Below are 13270 nucleotides of genomic sequence, written 5' to 3' on the forward strand. Positions count from 1 at the left end.
TTGAGCCTGCAGATGCCCAGAGCTTAGCTAAAAGCAAGGTAAAAACTTCGCCTCTCTGCTTTCAGTTTTCAGCGGTCTCCTCTTTCACTGGAAGCTATGGGTCAGACTCCTATTCAATTCTGCACATAGACATACTAATCACTTAAACAGTGCTCACCCAGGGCTGGAGAGATGGCTCAGCAGGTAAAAATGCTTGCTGCACAGGCTTGCTGAGCTGAGTTAGGATCTCCAGAACCCACATTAAAGCCAGACACAGTAACACAAGCGTCTGTAGTGCCAGCAAGCCTATGGGGGGGTGGAGACTGGAGTGTTTCTAGAGCAAGGTGTCTTATGAGTTAGAGAAGAGATCCTGTCTCTCATACGGTGTGAAAAGGCAAGAATTAAATCCCTGAGATAGACTCTAAGTTCCACTTGTGTTCAGTTATATGTGCACCTTTGTCTATACACATGAACATGTGCACATGCACCCATGCATGCGTGAGCATACACATGCACACACGCATACACACACAGGAGAGTGTTTATCTAAAACAGATTATCTTCCCCTTCAAGACTCAATACAGTAAAACAAGAGTAACTAAGAATTCTCAAGATTTATACAGACACTAAATTATCAACTACCCGCTTTTATCATGTATTATTTCAGACCTCTGAGGCAATACTTAGAAGCCTCCATTAATTCTCTCAGGCCTGGGGAGGATGCAGCCACTGCTTCAATTGCCTGGAATGTCTCCCTCTGTCCTCTGCCCTGTTCTTGAGCCAATTCTTCCCAGCTACCCTTGAGTTTCACCAGCAGTGAGCGTTGCAGGTAATGATCTCACCTGGTATCAGCTGAACCTGGAAGAACCACAGAGACTAGTTAACCAACCTACAGAGAGACTAGTTAACCAGACTACAGAGAGACTAGTTAGTAGTTGGCTCAGACTCTTTGACTCTATGTGCTTTGCATTATCCCCCACCTTTTCTTTCTCCTTTTAACCCCATGGTTATCCCCAAGGCTAGAGATTCTCCTTCCCCAGTTCCCTTCTACTATAACCAAACTGAATCACTTGAACAGGTGAGCATTGTTTAAGTGATTAGCATGTCCATGTGCAGAATTGAATAGGAGCCTGACCTATAGCTTGAGTGAAAACGGAGACTGCTGAAAACTGAAAGCAGAGATGTAATGTTTATTATTTCACAACTCCTCTCTCTGATTAGACTCTCCGGGTGATGAGTGGCCAGCCTGGTTTATAAGGCACCCCCAGAAGAAAGATCTTGGATGTAGTACTGATGCAAACAGGAGATAGAAACTGGCAGTGTTAGGGTAGGGGACCCTGAAAGCATACAGTATTTTATTTGCTAAAATAAAATCCTTGGACCTATCCTTGTGGAAGGTCAGAGATGCCAGTAATGTTCAACCAAATGTCTCTGGTTCTGCCTTAGCCCAGGCTAAGTAGAAGTACCAAGATGAAGGCCTGGTTTGTTTGGGTTTTTTCCCTTCTACTACATAAGCAGCCCTTCTACATGAGGAGATATGCAAAACAGAACGAAGTGTGTGGTCACCTGATAATGGGTCTACTGGGCTGACTAGTTAATCTTCCCATGTCATAAATCTACAATTTATAACCAGTTTCCATCACAAATCCTATAAAAAAAAGTCCACAGATTATCAGCCCAATGGCACCATTTGGGGGAACCCTCTCATACTGTCACTGTCCTGCGGCGCTCTGCTTTCTGTCTCCCAAACGCCTACCTACAGACCTGCAGGAAACTCCTTTTTAAGCCCGTTCTACCATTGTCAATGGATTTCATCCTTTAAATTTTTGAGGCCATTGACTTCAGTGTGACCATGTGTCTGGCACTTTTTTTTAAAATTTTATTTAATTTATTTATTTTATTTAATCTGTTTTTACACTCCATATTTTATCCCCCTCTCGGTCCACCCTCTTGACTGTTCCACATCCCATATGCCCCTTTCTGTCTCCACAAGGATGTCCCCACCACAGGGTACCTCTCCACTCCCTGGAGCCTCCAGTCTCTTGAGGGTTACATACATCTTCTCTGACTGAACCCAGACCTGGTAGTCCTCTACTGTATATGTGTTGGAGGCCTGATCTCAGCTGGTATATGGTACCTGGCTGGTAGCTCAGGATCTAAGAGCTCTCAGGGGGTTGGGGGGGGTCGAGGTTAATTGAGACTGTTGGTCCTCCTACATGGTCACCTTCCTCCTCAGCTTCTTCCAGCTTTTCCATAATTCAACCACAGGGGTTAGCAGCTTCTGTCCATCGGTTGGGTGTAAATATCTGCATCTGACTCTTTCAGCTGCTTGTTTGGTCTTTCAAAGGGCAGTCATGTAAGCCCCTTTTTGTGAGCATTCTATAGCCTCAGTAATAATGTCAGGCCTTGGGGCCTCCTCTTGAGTTGGATCCCACTTTGGGCCTGTTGCTGGGACTCCTTTTCCTCAGGCTCTTCTCCATTTTTGTCCCTGCAATTCTTTCAGATAGGAACAATTATGGGTTAGAGTTTTTTTTTTTTTTTAAGTAAACTTGGGTATTTCTTATTTACATTTCGATTGTTATTCCCCTTCCTGGTTTCCAGGCCAACATCCACGTAACCCCTCCCGCTCCCCTTCTCTATGGGTGTTCTCCTCCCCATCCTCCCCCCATTACCACCCTCCCCCCAACAATCATGTTCACTGGGGGTTCAGTCTTGGCAGGAACAAGGGCTTCCCCTTCCACTGGTGCTCTTACTAGGCTATTCATTGCTACCTATGAGGTTAGAGCCCAGGGTCAGTCCATGTATAGTCTTTGGGTAGTGGCTTAGTCCCTGGAAGCTCTGGTTGGTTGGCATTGTTGTTCATATGGGGTCTCAAGCCCCTTCAAGCTCTTTCAGTCCTTTCTAAGATTCTTTCAACGGGGGTCCCGTTCTCAGTTCAGTGGTTTGCTGCTGGCATTCGCCTCTGTATTTGCTGTATTCTGGCTGTGTCTCTCAGGAGAGATCTATATCCGGTTCCTGTCGGCATGCACTTCTTTGCTTCATCCATCTTATCTAATTGGGTGGCTGTATATGTATGGGCCACATGTAGGGCAGGCTCTGAATGGTGTTCCTTCTGCCTCTGTTGTAAACTTTGCTTCCCTATCCCCTGCCAAGGGTATTCTTGTTCCCCTTTTAAAGAAGGAGTGAAGCATCCGCATTTTGGTCATCCTTCTTGAGTTTCATGTGTTCTGTGCATCTAGGGTAATTCAAGCATTTGGGCTAATAGCCACTTATCAGTGAGTGCATACCATGTGTGTTTTTCTGTGATTGGGTTACCTCACACAGGATGATATTTTCCAGTTCCATCCATTTGCCTATGAATTTCATAAAGTCATTGTTTTTGATAGCTGAGTAATATTCCATTGTGTAGATGTACCACATTTTCTGTATCCATTCCTCTGTTGAAGGGCATCTGGGTTCTTTCCAGCTTCTGGCTATTATAAATAAGGCTGCTATTAACATAGTGGAGGATGTGTCTTTGTTATACGTTGGGGCATCTTTAGGGTATATGCCTAAGAGATAGCTGGGTCCTCAGGTAGTTCAATGTCCAATTTTCTGAGGAACCTCCAGACTGATTTCCAGAATGGTTGTACCAGTCTGCAATCCCACCAAAAATGGAGGAGTGTTCCTCTTTCTCCACATCCTCGCCAGTGTCTGCTGTCACCTGAGTTTTTGATCTTAGCCATTCTCACTGATGTGAGGTAGAATCTCAGGGTTGTTTTGATTTGCATTTCCCTTATGACTAAAGATGTTGAACATTTCTTTAGGTGTTTCTAGGCCATTCGGCATTCCTCAGCTGTGAATCCTTTGTTTAGCTCTGAACCCCATTTTTAATAGGGTTATTTGTCTCCCTGCAGTCTAACTTCTTGAGTTCTTTGTATATTTTGGATATAAGGCCTCTATCTGTTGTAGGATTGGTAAAAATCTTTTCCCAATCTGTTGGTTGTCGTTTTGTCCTAACAACAGTGTCCTTTGCCTTACAGAAGCTTTGCAGTTTTATGAGATCTCATTTGTTGCTTCTTGATCTTAGAGCATAAGCCATTAACGTTTTGTTCAGGAAATTTTCTCCATTGCCCATGTCTTCGAGATGCTTCCCCACTTTTTCTTCTATTAGTTTGAGTGTATCTGGTTTGATGTGGAGGTCCTTGACCCACTTGGACTTAAACTTTGTACAGGGTGATAAGTATGGATTGATCTGCATTCTTCTACATGCTGACCTCCAGTTGAACCAGCACCATTTGCTGAAAATGCTATCTTTTTTCCGTTGGATGGTTTTGACTCCTTTGTCAAAAATCAAGTGACCATAGGTGTGTGAGTTCATTTCTGGGTCTTCAATTCTATTCCACTGGTCTATCTGTCTGTCTCTGTACTAATACCATGCAGTTTTTATCACTATTGCTCTGTAATACTGCTTGAGTTCAGGGATAGTGATTCCCCCAGAAGTCCTTTATTGTTGAGGATAGTTTTAGCTATCCTGGGTTTTTTTGTTATTCTAGATGAATTTGCAAATTGTTCTGTCTAACTCTCTGAAGAATTGGATTGGCATTTTGATGGGGATTGCATTGAATCTGTAGATCGCTTTTGGTAAAATGGCAAACTCCTTAATTTAACTCCCCCACCCAAAGTGAGATAGACCATCTCCATCCAACTTAAAAACACCCTACCTTTACCATCTCTAACAACACGTACCACATTCTAAGTCAGATCGTGCTAGATAAAGGCTGCACACAGGGCTTCACAGCGGGGGCAGGTAAAAAACCAAACAGACTAAATCTGAGACTTATGTACCTTTTAACATGTGGCAAAGTGACAAAACAAAAGGAGGAGGTTGGTTTCAGGGAGCAGTAAATTATGGAAAGGTAAATATGTCTGGCAAACATAATTGAAGGTGACTATTGCTTTAGTAAAGTCTTTCTGCAGACTTGTCTGGGTGCCAACTCTCTGTCTCCTATGATAAGGGTTTCTCTCCCTGTGCCGGCACAAGAGCTGTAGAAGAAGGCTTACCTACAGGAAGCAAAGCCCAGGTCCTGCTTGCTTCTTCACCTTTAGCTGTGAGGAACCCTATGTCAAGACTCCATTTGGGGGTACGTTTATTCATTAGATCTTTGTGTGAAAGTTCCCACAAGGCCATGTTTTCGATTCATTTTGCTAAATACCTGGGGGCACAATTTTTCCATCATATGTTGAGACTGTGTTTAACTTTGCCATAGTAAAATCATTTCACATGCTAGAAGCAAAGGGGTGAGGCGCATCTTCAAGATAAGAACATATTGGAGATGGCCTTTATTCTGTTGTTACTTGGCTTTCTGTCATTTGCAAGACTCATGGTTCCTAAGGTTTAACCTTTACCTGTCCCTCATGAAGAACCCCCTGGATTCTTTAACAAGTCTTCATCAAGAAGACCTGGACAAAACAGAACCAAAACACTTTTGCAGTGTTGCAGAGCTCTGTATGCTAGAGCCCTTCTCCTCCTTGGGTTAACAAGCCTTGAACTGAGCACCTCGAGTTTGTGCATGACATCTTCTACTTCCCATGACTTCTCTGCAACTGCTTTGCTGTAACTAACATTCCATCACCTCATTCTCCCATCAAGTAAGCCAGGGATGACAGGGACAGATGAAGGCATGGGAGGGAGGACTTAAAGGGATAATATGTACAGAAGGTGCTGACCAGAGCCTGGCACATAGGAAAAGGTGGACAGAGTTGGGCTCCCAGATTATCTGGCAAAGTGGAGATTGTTGCCATCAATGACCCCTTCATTGACCTCAACTACATGGTCTACATGGTCCAGTATGACTCTACCCACGGCATATTCCATAGCACAGTCAAGGCTGAGAATAAGAAGCTTGTCATCAACGGGAAGCGCATCACCATCTTCTAGGAGCGAGATCCCACTAACATCAAATGGAGTGATGCTGGTGCTGAGTATGTCATGGAGACTCTTCACCACCATGGAGAAATCTGGGCCCCACTTGAAGTGTGGAGGCAAAAGGGTTATCATCCTTGCCCTTTTTTGCCAATGCCTCCATGTTTGTGATGGGTGTGAACCGCAAGAAGAATGGCAGCTCACTCAAGATTATCAGCAATGTTTCCTGCTCTACCAACCACTTAGCCCCCTTGGTGAAAGCCATCTGTAACAACTTGGGCATCATGAAGGACTCATGACCACAATCCATGCCATCACTGCCACTCAGAAGACTGTGGGTAGCCCGTCTGGAAAGCTATGACATGATGGCCATGGGGCCGCCCAGAACATCATCCTTGCATCCACTGGTGCTGCCAACACTGTGGACAAAGTCATCCCAGAGCTGAACGGGAAGCTCACTGGCATGGCCTTCCGTGTTCCTACATGCAATGTATCTGTCATGGATCTGACATGCCACCTGGAGAAACCTACCAAGTATGATGACATCAAGTAGGTGATGAAGCAAGCATCTGAGGACCCACTAAAGGCTATTGTGGGCTACACTGAGGACCAGGTTGTTTCCTGTGACTTCAACAGCAACTCCCACTCCTCCACCTTTGATGCTGGGGCTGGCATTGCTCTCAATAACAACTTTGAATCTCATTTCCAGGTATGACAATGAATATGGCTACAGCAACAGGATGGTGGATCTCATGGCCTACATGGCCTCCAAGGAGTAAGAAACCCTGATCACTCACCTCAGCAAGGACACTGAGAGAAGGAGGAAGACCCTCTGTTGCTGAGGCGCTCCTGCCCCAACTAGGCCCCCAACACTGAGCATCCTCACAGTTTCCATCCCAGAGCCCCACAGACTACCACAGTAACAGAAGGGGCCTTGGGAACCCTGCTCTCTTAAACACCATAGATACCCACAAATAAAATGAATGAATGAATGAATGAATGAATGAATAAATAAATAAATAAATAAATCTAAGCAGGATCCAGTTTGGTTAGTACAAGAAAGCTTTGAACAATGTAACGTCAGAAGCAAAAATCAAAAACATGTCTCTGGTTATTAATAAGACATTTAAGTGCAATTCAAACTTAGTAACCCATCAAAGTAATTCCATTTTCCTAAGCATGCCTCTTTTTTATAAATACCTATGCTTAAACCTACATTAACATGTTTCCTTAATAAATCTCAACTAGCTGTATACTAACTCATTCTGTAATTCTTTTCTGCAGTAAGTCAGGAACCCTTGTTTCACCAAAGGAGAGGTCCCCAAAAAGAGAGAAAGGCTGCTGCAGGCAGGACCTGTGCGTCCTCAGGCAGGCTTGTGCCTCCCTGACCAGGCCCCATTGCCACTGACATTCTGACAATTGCTATAACCTAACTGTAAAACGAGAAATTAAAGGAGCAGTTTTCCCCTCCCTGCAGGAATACTCGTCCAATGGTCTCACAGTCTGCATTTTAAAATTTGCTGTGCTGTAGGAACTGTGTGGCGTTACAACAGAGCTTGGAATTCTTTTTTTTTTTTTTTCTAAAATATGGGTTTTATTTTTTTTTTTTTTATTAACTTGAGTATTTCTTATATACATTTCGAGTGTTATTCCCTTTCCCGGTTTCCGGGCAAACATCCCCCTCCCCCCTCCCCTTCCTTATGGGTGTTCCCCTCCCAACCCTCCCCCCATTGCCGCCCTCCCCCCATAGACTAGTTCACTGGGGGTTCAGTCTTAGCAGGACCCAGGGCTTCCCCTTCCACTGGTGCTCTTACTAGGATATTCATTGCTACCTATGGGGTCAGAGTCCAGGGTCAGTCCATGTATAGTCTTTAGGTAGTGGCTTAGTCCCTGGAAGCTCTGGTTGCTTGGCACTGTTGTACTTTTGGGGTCTCGAGCCCCTTCAGAGCTTGGAATTCTTAAGAGATGGGTCCTGACACATTTGCAAATTCCCCAAATTCTAGACGCCATTATAGCACAGAATTTCTCCCATAAAATGCAGTCAAGTATTACTAAAACTTTAATTGACCCCCAAAGACCTTTATAATTCTATAAATAGAGCAACAGACTCATTTATATAGCCAATAATACAAATTCTGTCTGGAAATTTTATTGAAACAGTTTGTGAATCGCCTTTCCTCACTGAGCATGTGGTAAATGCATTTGTAGCTCAGATCCAGGCCCCCACTCATGCTGATGTGGCATTCCACCTTCATAACTTATCCCAAACTTGTACTTTTATAAATAGGCGTATTTTTCTTGGATTTTTAAAACTTTTTTTCCGTTTTCGTTCTACATTAGCGCTATTTGCTGCTTGATTTCAGTATCTTTCCCTGTGTTTTCCTTTGCTTAGAAGGGAGTGTTTTGCATAAAACATGGCTTATTTTTCACAGAAGGTGCAAGAATGTGAAGATGAGCTAAGAACCATGAGAGTGGGCTGAGCTCAGGGGATGAATAGTCTGCGGCCTGGGTACGTAACTCACCCTACAAACCCAGTCGTTTCTCAGTGTGTTTCTGTGCAGTATTCAAACTACCTCATCGCGTGGCTCATTAGAGTCACTCAGAAGTTACCAAAACCATAGGTAGCGATGCTCTAAATGCCCATTTAGAGATCCTGATACAGTGTGCAAATGGTCAGGCTTTTTGAGGAAGGGGGGAATGGGAACAAGATAGACAGCTGTGGTGTGAGTAAGGAACTAGGCTCTTCACTCTATGTTTTAAGAGCGGTGACATCAGTTAGTTCTCCTAGGAACCTCTGTCAGGGGTAGGGCGCCATGCTAAGTGTGCATTTTGCTGCTGATCACCTCCCCCATTTCCTGGTAACTTCATAAGTAGGTGTTACTGTCTTTATGGGAAACCAAGGCCCAAGAAGAATCATATATGTTCACTATTTCTAAACCAATAATTGGCTGGGAAACAAGTCAGGGTTGCCTAACCCTGTGACATCCATTCTTCTTCCTGTCAATCTGTCTGTCTCTTTCTGGCTAAAAAGCAGAGTGCACAGGTTGAAGAAGGCTTAGGTGTCTCTGTTATTTATGTTACTTGGATGCCATTTAGACAAGAGAATGATAAAACAGGAAAGGGGGAAGAATGGGGGTGGGATTCAACTTCAGGAGTAGCTTGCCAGCATCTAGTAGTGGTTTGGGAGGGAATATCCTGGGTTAGAACATCTGAATGGTATGGACTTCTCCAGAAGTCCTTTCACTGAAGGCTAGACCACATCTCTTGCATGTGGAGACAGATAGGTTAGACACTGAAAGAGTTCACCCATGTAAGACAAAGACTGGAACAGTGACATCCTTCGCGGTCATTCGATCTTTAGCCTGGAGAAAGTTGCAGGACTGAGCTGCAACCCTTTGGGTTCTCCCCAACTTCTAAAATGCAATGGGAGGATAAAGAGTAAAGCCTGTGGTTTTGGTGACTGGCGTTTCTGGAGCACAATAAGGGGCTGTGGCTTCAGATCCCAGGGCTTAGCACACATTACACTAAGTAGAGTCTGGGTTCTGGCCTCCACTGACATTTAGTCTTATTTTACTCCAATTTCAAATTCCACTTTAAGAAAAACAAAGAACAATTATGCTCTTTTAGCTCATCTTTAGATTGTGTGAAAAATGAGATGGCAGGTTATTACTAAAAGCCAGGAGAAACTGAGGCCAACTTTCTCTAATTACCTAACAGAATGCCACATGTAAGTATGGTTAATATTTTATGATATAGATCATATGCAGTTAGAAAAGAAGCCAGGCATGTTGTCATGGTCTCTGATCTCAGTATTTATGTGGCAGAGGTAGGAGAACTGAGTTTTCGGTAAGCCTGACAGACAGACAAAAACAAAAACAATCTACTAAAAAGATTTAAAGGTCTGGGGACAAAACTCAATAGCGGAGCACTTTCTTGGCATACACAGTGCCCTGGATTTGATCTCACCATTACAAGCAAATGAAAGCCATCTCAGATGCCGCTTTACATATAGACGTCTGTCACAGAGAGGAAAGTATTCTATAAAGTATCATTATTGTTTAATTGAATTGCTAGACCTCAGACATGATTACTTTTGAGAATAGCATATGAAAATGTAAGTGAGAAAGGTCTGGGGAAACAGCTAGTGCCAACATCACTCTGAAGAGTCCAGGAGTGCAGAGGCTAGGAGGGTGGTGTACATCAACACAAACAGTGGGGCAGCTGGGTCACTTGCCAGGTCCCTGGTAGGATTCTCTCGAACACCCTTTTCTCTTTTCTTTGGCTTCTGTGTGAACCTAAATGAAACTATTGTTTATCCAGAGGGGTGAGCCCACCACATGGAGCCAGCCCAGCTATTGGCTTCAGGAAAGAACCACGTATTGAAGTTGGCTGTAGACCTAGTGGTTTGCATTACCTTTGAGACACGGTATCGTTTGCTTAAGGAGAAGAACTGACTACGGAAGGAGGCACTTTCCTCCTCTCTGTCTGAAAATTAATGAGGGCTTCTTCAGGGCCGAGAAGACTGGGGTTCTGAGCCTGACATGAAACTCGTTACACTTAGTGCTGAAGAATCCTAAAGCAGCAAGCTGTCCCCATGAGGCCCTTCCCTGTTCTGGTGTCTGATACTTCTTAGCCATGAGAAGAACCATGTTCTGCAGTTACATGGATAATGTGCAGTAGTAGTTATCGTAATTACTCATAAACGCTGTGTGAATTTCAGACACACATGAATTTAGAATTTCATTTTGTATGCATCTGTGCATTGTATACATTTAGGATTTCATCTTGTCCATTAGATGCCTCTCTTCCTTGCAAATTGAAAGCCAAGGCATTCAGCAGCTCACATAAATCAACGTGACATTCTGGAAGAGCTGAGGAGAAGTTGTTCTTCTGGTACCCAGCCTGCCAGAACCAGGGCTTCGCCACAGAGCCTGCCCTGTATTGCTTTTTAGTTCATGTACATTGAAGGGAAATATAAGTATTTCAGTGTTAGGGTGGCTTGGGTGTCTCAGACCTCTTGACGTATTTCACTGACAAAAACCATGTTGTCATCCTCCTCACTGGGATGACCAAGAAAAGGAGAGCCCAGAAAGAAATCTAGTCCTTGGGAATTATTAAAGCAAGTCTTCAGCCAACCATAAGTCTGGATAACAGATGACAACCCCAAAAACAGAGGGGTGCAACCCAAACTGTAGAGCCCCATAGGGAAAATGAGAGAAAGAAAATCACATGCAGAGCTAAAAGGCCAGAGAGGTCCTGGTTAAGTTGAAAATGCAGATTTTGAGCCTGCCTTCATTGTCAATCCCAGGCAGAATCAGATGGTTTCCCATGATTCTTTCAGATCATGTGTTTTCCTTGTCATCTCACCTGGTTAAGATCAGAGTCCTGCCTCCAGAGGATCACTTGTGGGCACTCAAGTCAGACATACAAATTGTGTGGCAGATGTGGAAACATGTGTATGCTGTATACATTGTTACTTATACATGTAGTATACAATGTATACTTGTTACTGTCTGTACTAGATGAATCTAAAATGAAGAGTATTGAGTACTATGGTGGAGTTCATGCCAGTCCCTTGTCCCCACTGTCAGTTCTGACCCTATCTATTCATTTGACGAGTCCTTGCAGTAACTTCCTCTTAGCTCTTTTTGAAGTAGATCCTCTTGGGATGGTGCTTAGAATGTTCTGGCCAGGAAATGGATAAAAATAAATGTCTTTAGTATGGTTTTGAGCAAGACTTTTGTTTCATCTGGTTATGGTTATTTTTATCCATCCTATTATAGGAGATGCCAGAGAGTCTCTAAATATTAATGGGTAATTGGTTTCAAGGAGCACTACCAATCCCATAGATTTGCCAACTCCAAGTGCTCTTGTGTTTGTGCCCAATGCTGCCTCAGCAGGCATGGGCCTTTTGGCTCTCTGAGCCTCCAGAACTGCATCTTTAGTCCCTAAAAATGAACACCTGCTAAAACTCTGCTCCCTCAGTGCTGTACTTGCCTACTCTTGGATAGGTTCTTCCTCAATATCTCAATATTATGATCGGAAAGCATCATGACTCCAGAGACCTCTGCATGGGCCTCTTGTTAGTCTGTTTTCTCCTAGAGCAAGATTGGCGATGTTTTAAGCAGCTTCCTGCATATCCAGCCTTAGAGCCACCTATAAAGAATGCTTTCCAAAGATCTGCTCCAAACTAGGGATAAGTATGTAGACGTGCACAGAGGTTCTCACTAGAGCCCCTTCTAGATGCTGACACTCGACAGTGCTGCTCAGTCGCATTCACTCCTTTGGTTTCCGTCTTGTGCTTTGGCTGTGGGCTTTGCTAACTCTGTCCTTTGTCTCTGGCTCCTTTGGGGGCTTCTGCCTCCTGGCTTCTAACTGGGTGCAATAGTTGGACTTCCCACAAAGACCAAAATCTCTGTCCATGAGCTGGATTACTATATACCTCCCCTTCAGGTGTCCTGTTCTCTTTTTCCCTCTTCCCCAACCTTTTCCCTGGTACTGTGCTGAGATCCTGAGGCCAGGCCAGAATCCATGATGGGTGCCGGCATCCCATCACGGCATCCCTGGGATGCAGAGAAAGACAAGAAAGGTGGTTTTTCTAATTTTTTCTATCATACATATTTTAAAACAAAACCCAAATGCTATCCTTTTGGATTGCAAAGGTGTATTGAGCAGATTAACGACTATAAAGTGTGTGGATGGCTGCAGAAAGCAGCCATGCAGAAGATTGCTAAACCATCGCCTTGGCAACACCTCCACACTAGGAAGAAAGCTAACACAAGCTACAATTAGAAAGCAAGGAGGCAGGTTTTGTTTTTAGCGAGCTCTGCACTTCCAGGTGCCTTTTATTCTCTTCAGTGTTACCACCGTGAACAACTGGAAGTCATTTTGCTTATTTCTGAACGAATCTCTGGTCCCAAAGACTGTTTGGAATGCCCGGTTGGCATTTCCTTTTGGTCTAGTGGCAGTTAGAAATAAACAACTGAACCCTTTTGTCTTATTAGGGTGGCCCAGAATTTTAAAATATCAAATCTGGGGACAAAGGGGAAATTAATTATTAGATCAGAAAATATTAGAAGAAAGGGTACAAAATCCAGTAAGCACATACTGAACTGCTGTATCACCTTAATGGAATGTTCCCTTGATCACTATGGAGTAGGGTTATCTCTCCTCATTGCTGTTAACTTGAAGCTTGCTTTGTATGAAATTAGTACACCGATACCTGCTCGTTTCCTGCTTCTTTCTGTATGGAATGCCTTTTCCCGTCCATTTACTCTAAGGCCCTGTTCATTTTCACCAGTGAGGTAAAACAGATACCTCTTGCAGGCAAGAAATAGCTGGATCTTAAATTTTAATGCAGCCTGCTAGTCTGTCTTTTTATTGAAG

The 13270-nt window shown here is 43.7% G+C and overlaps 1 pseudogene; it reads left to right on the forward strand.

Annotated features, from left to right (window-relative positions):
- Positions 1-5271: 5271 nt before the first annotated feature.
- On the forward strand, positions 5272-6840 carry LOC148001063 (glyceraldehyde-3-phosphate dehydrogenase pseudogene; annotated as a pseudogene).
- Positions 6841-13270: the final 6430 nt, after the last annotated feature.

This window comes from Rattus norvegicus, chromosome 15 (genome assembly GCF_021556685.1).
Source record: "Rattus norvegicus strain SHRSP/BbbUtx chromosome 15, alternate assembly SHRSP_T2T, whole genome shotgun sequence".
Classification (NCBI taxonomy): Eukaryota; Metazoa; Chordata; class Mammalia; order Rodentia; family Muridae; genus Rattus; species Rattus norvegicus.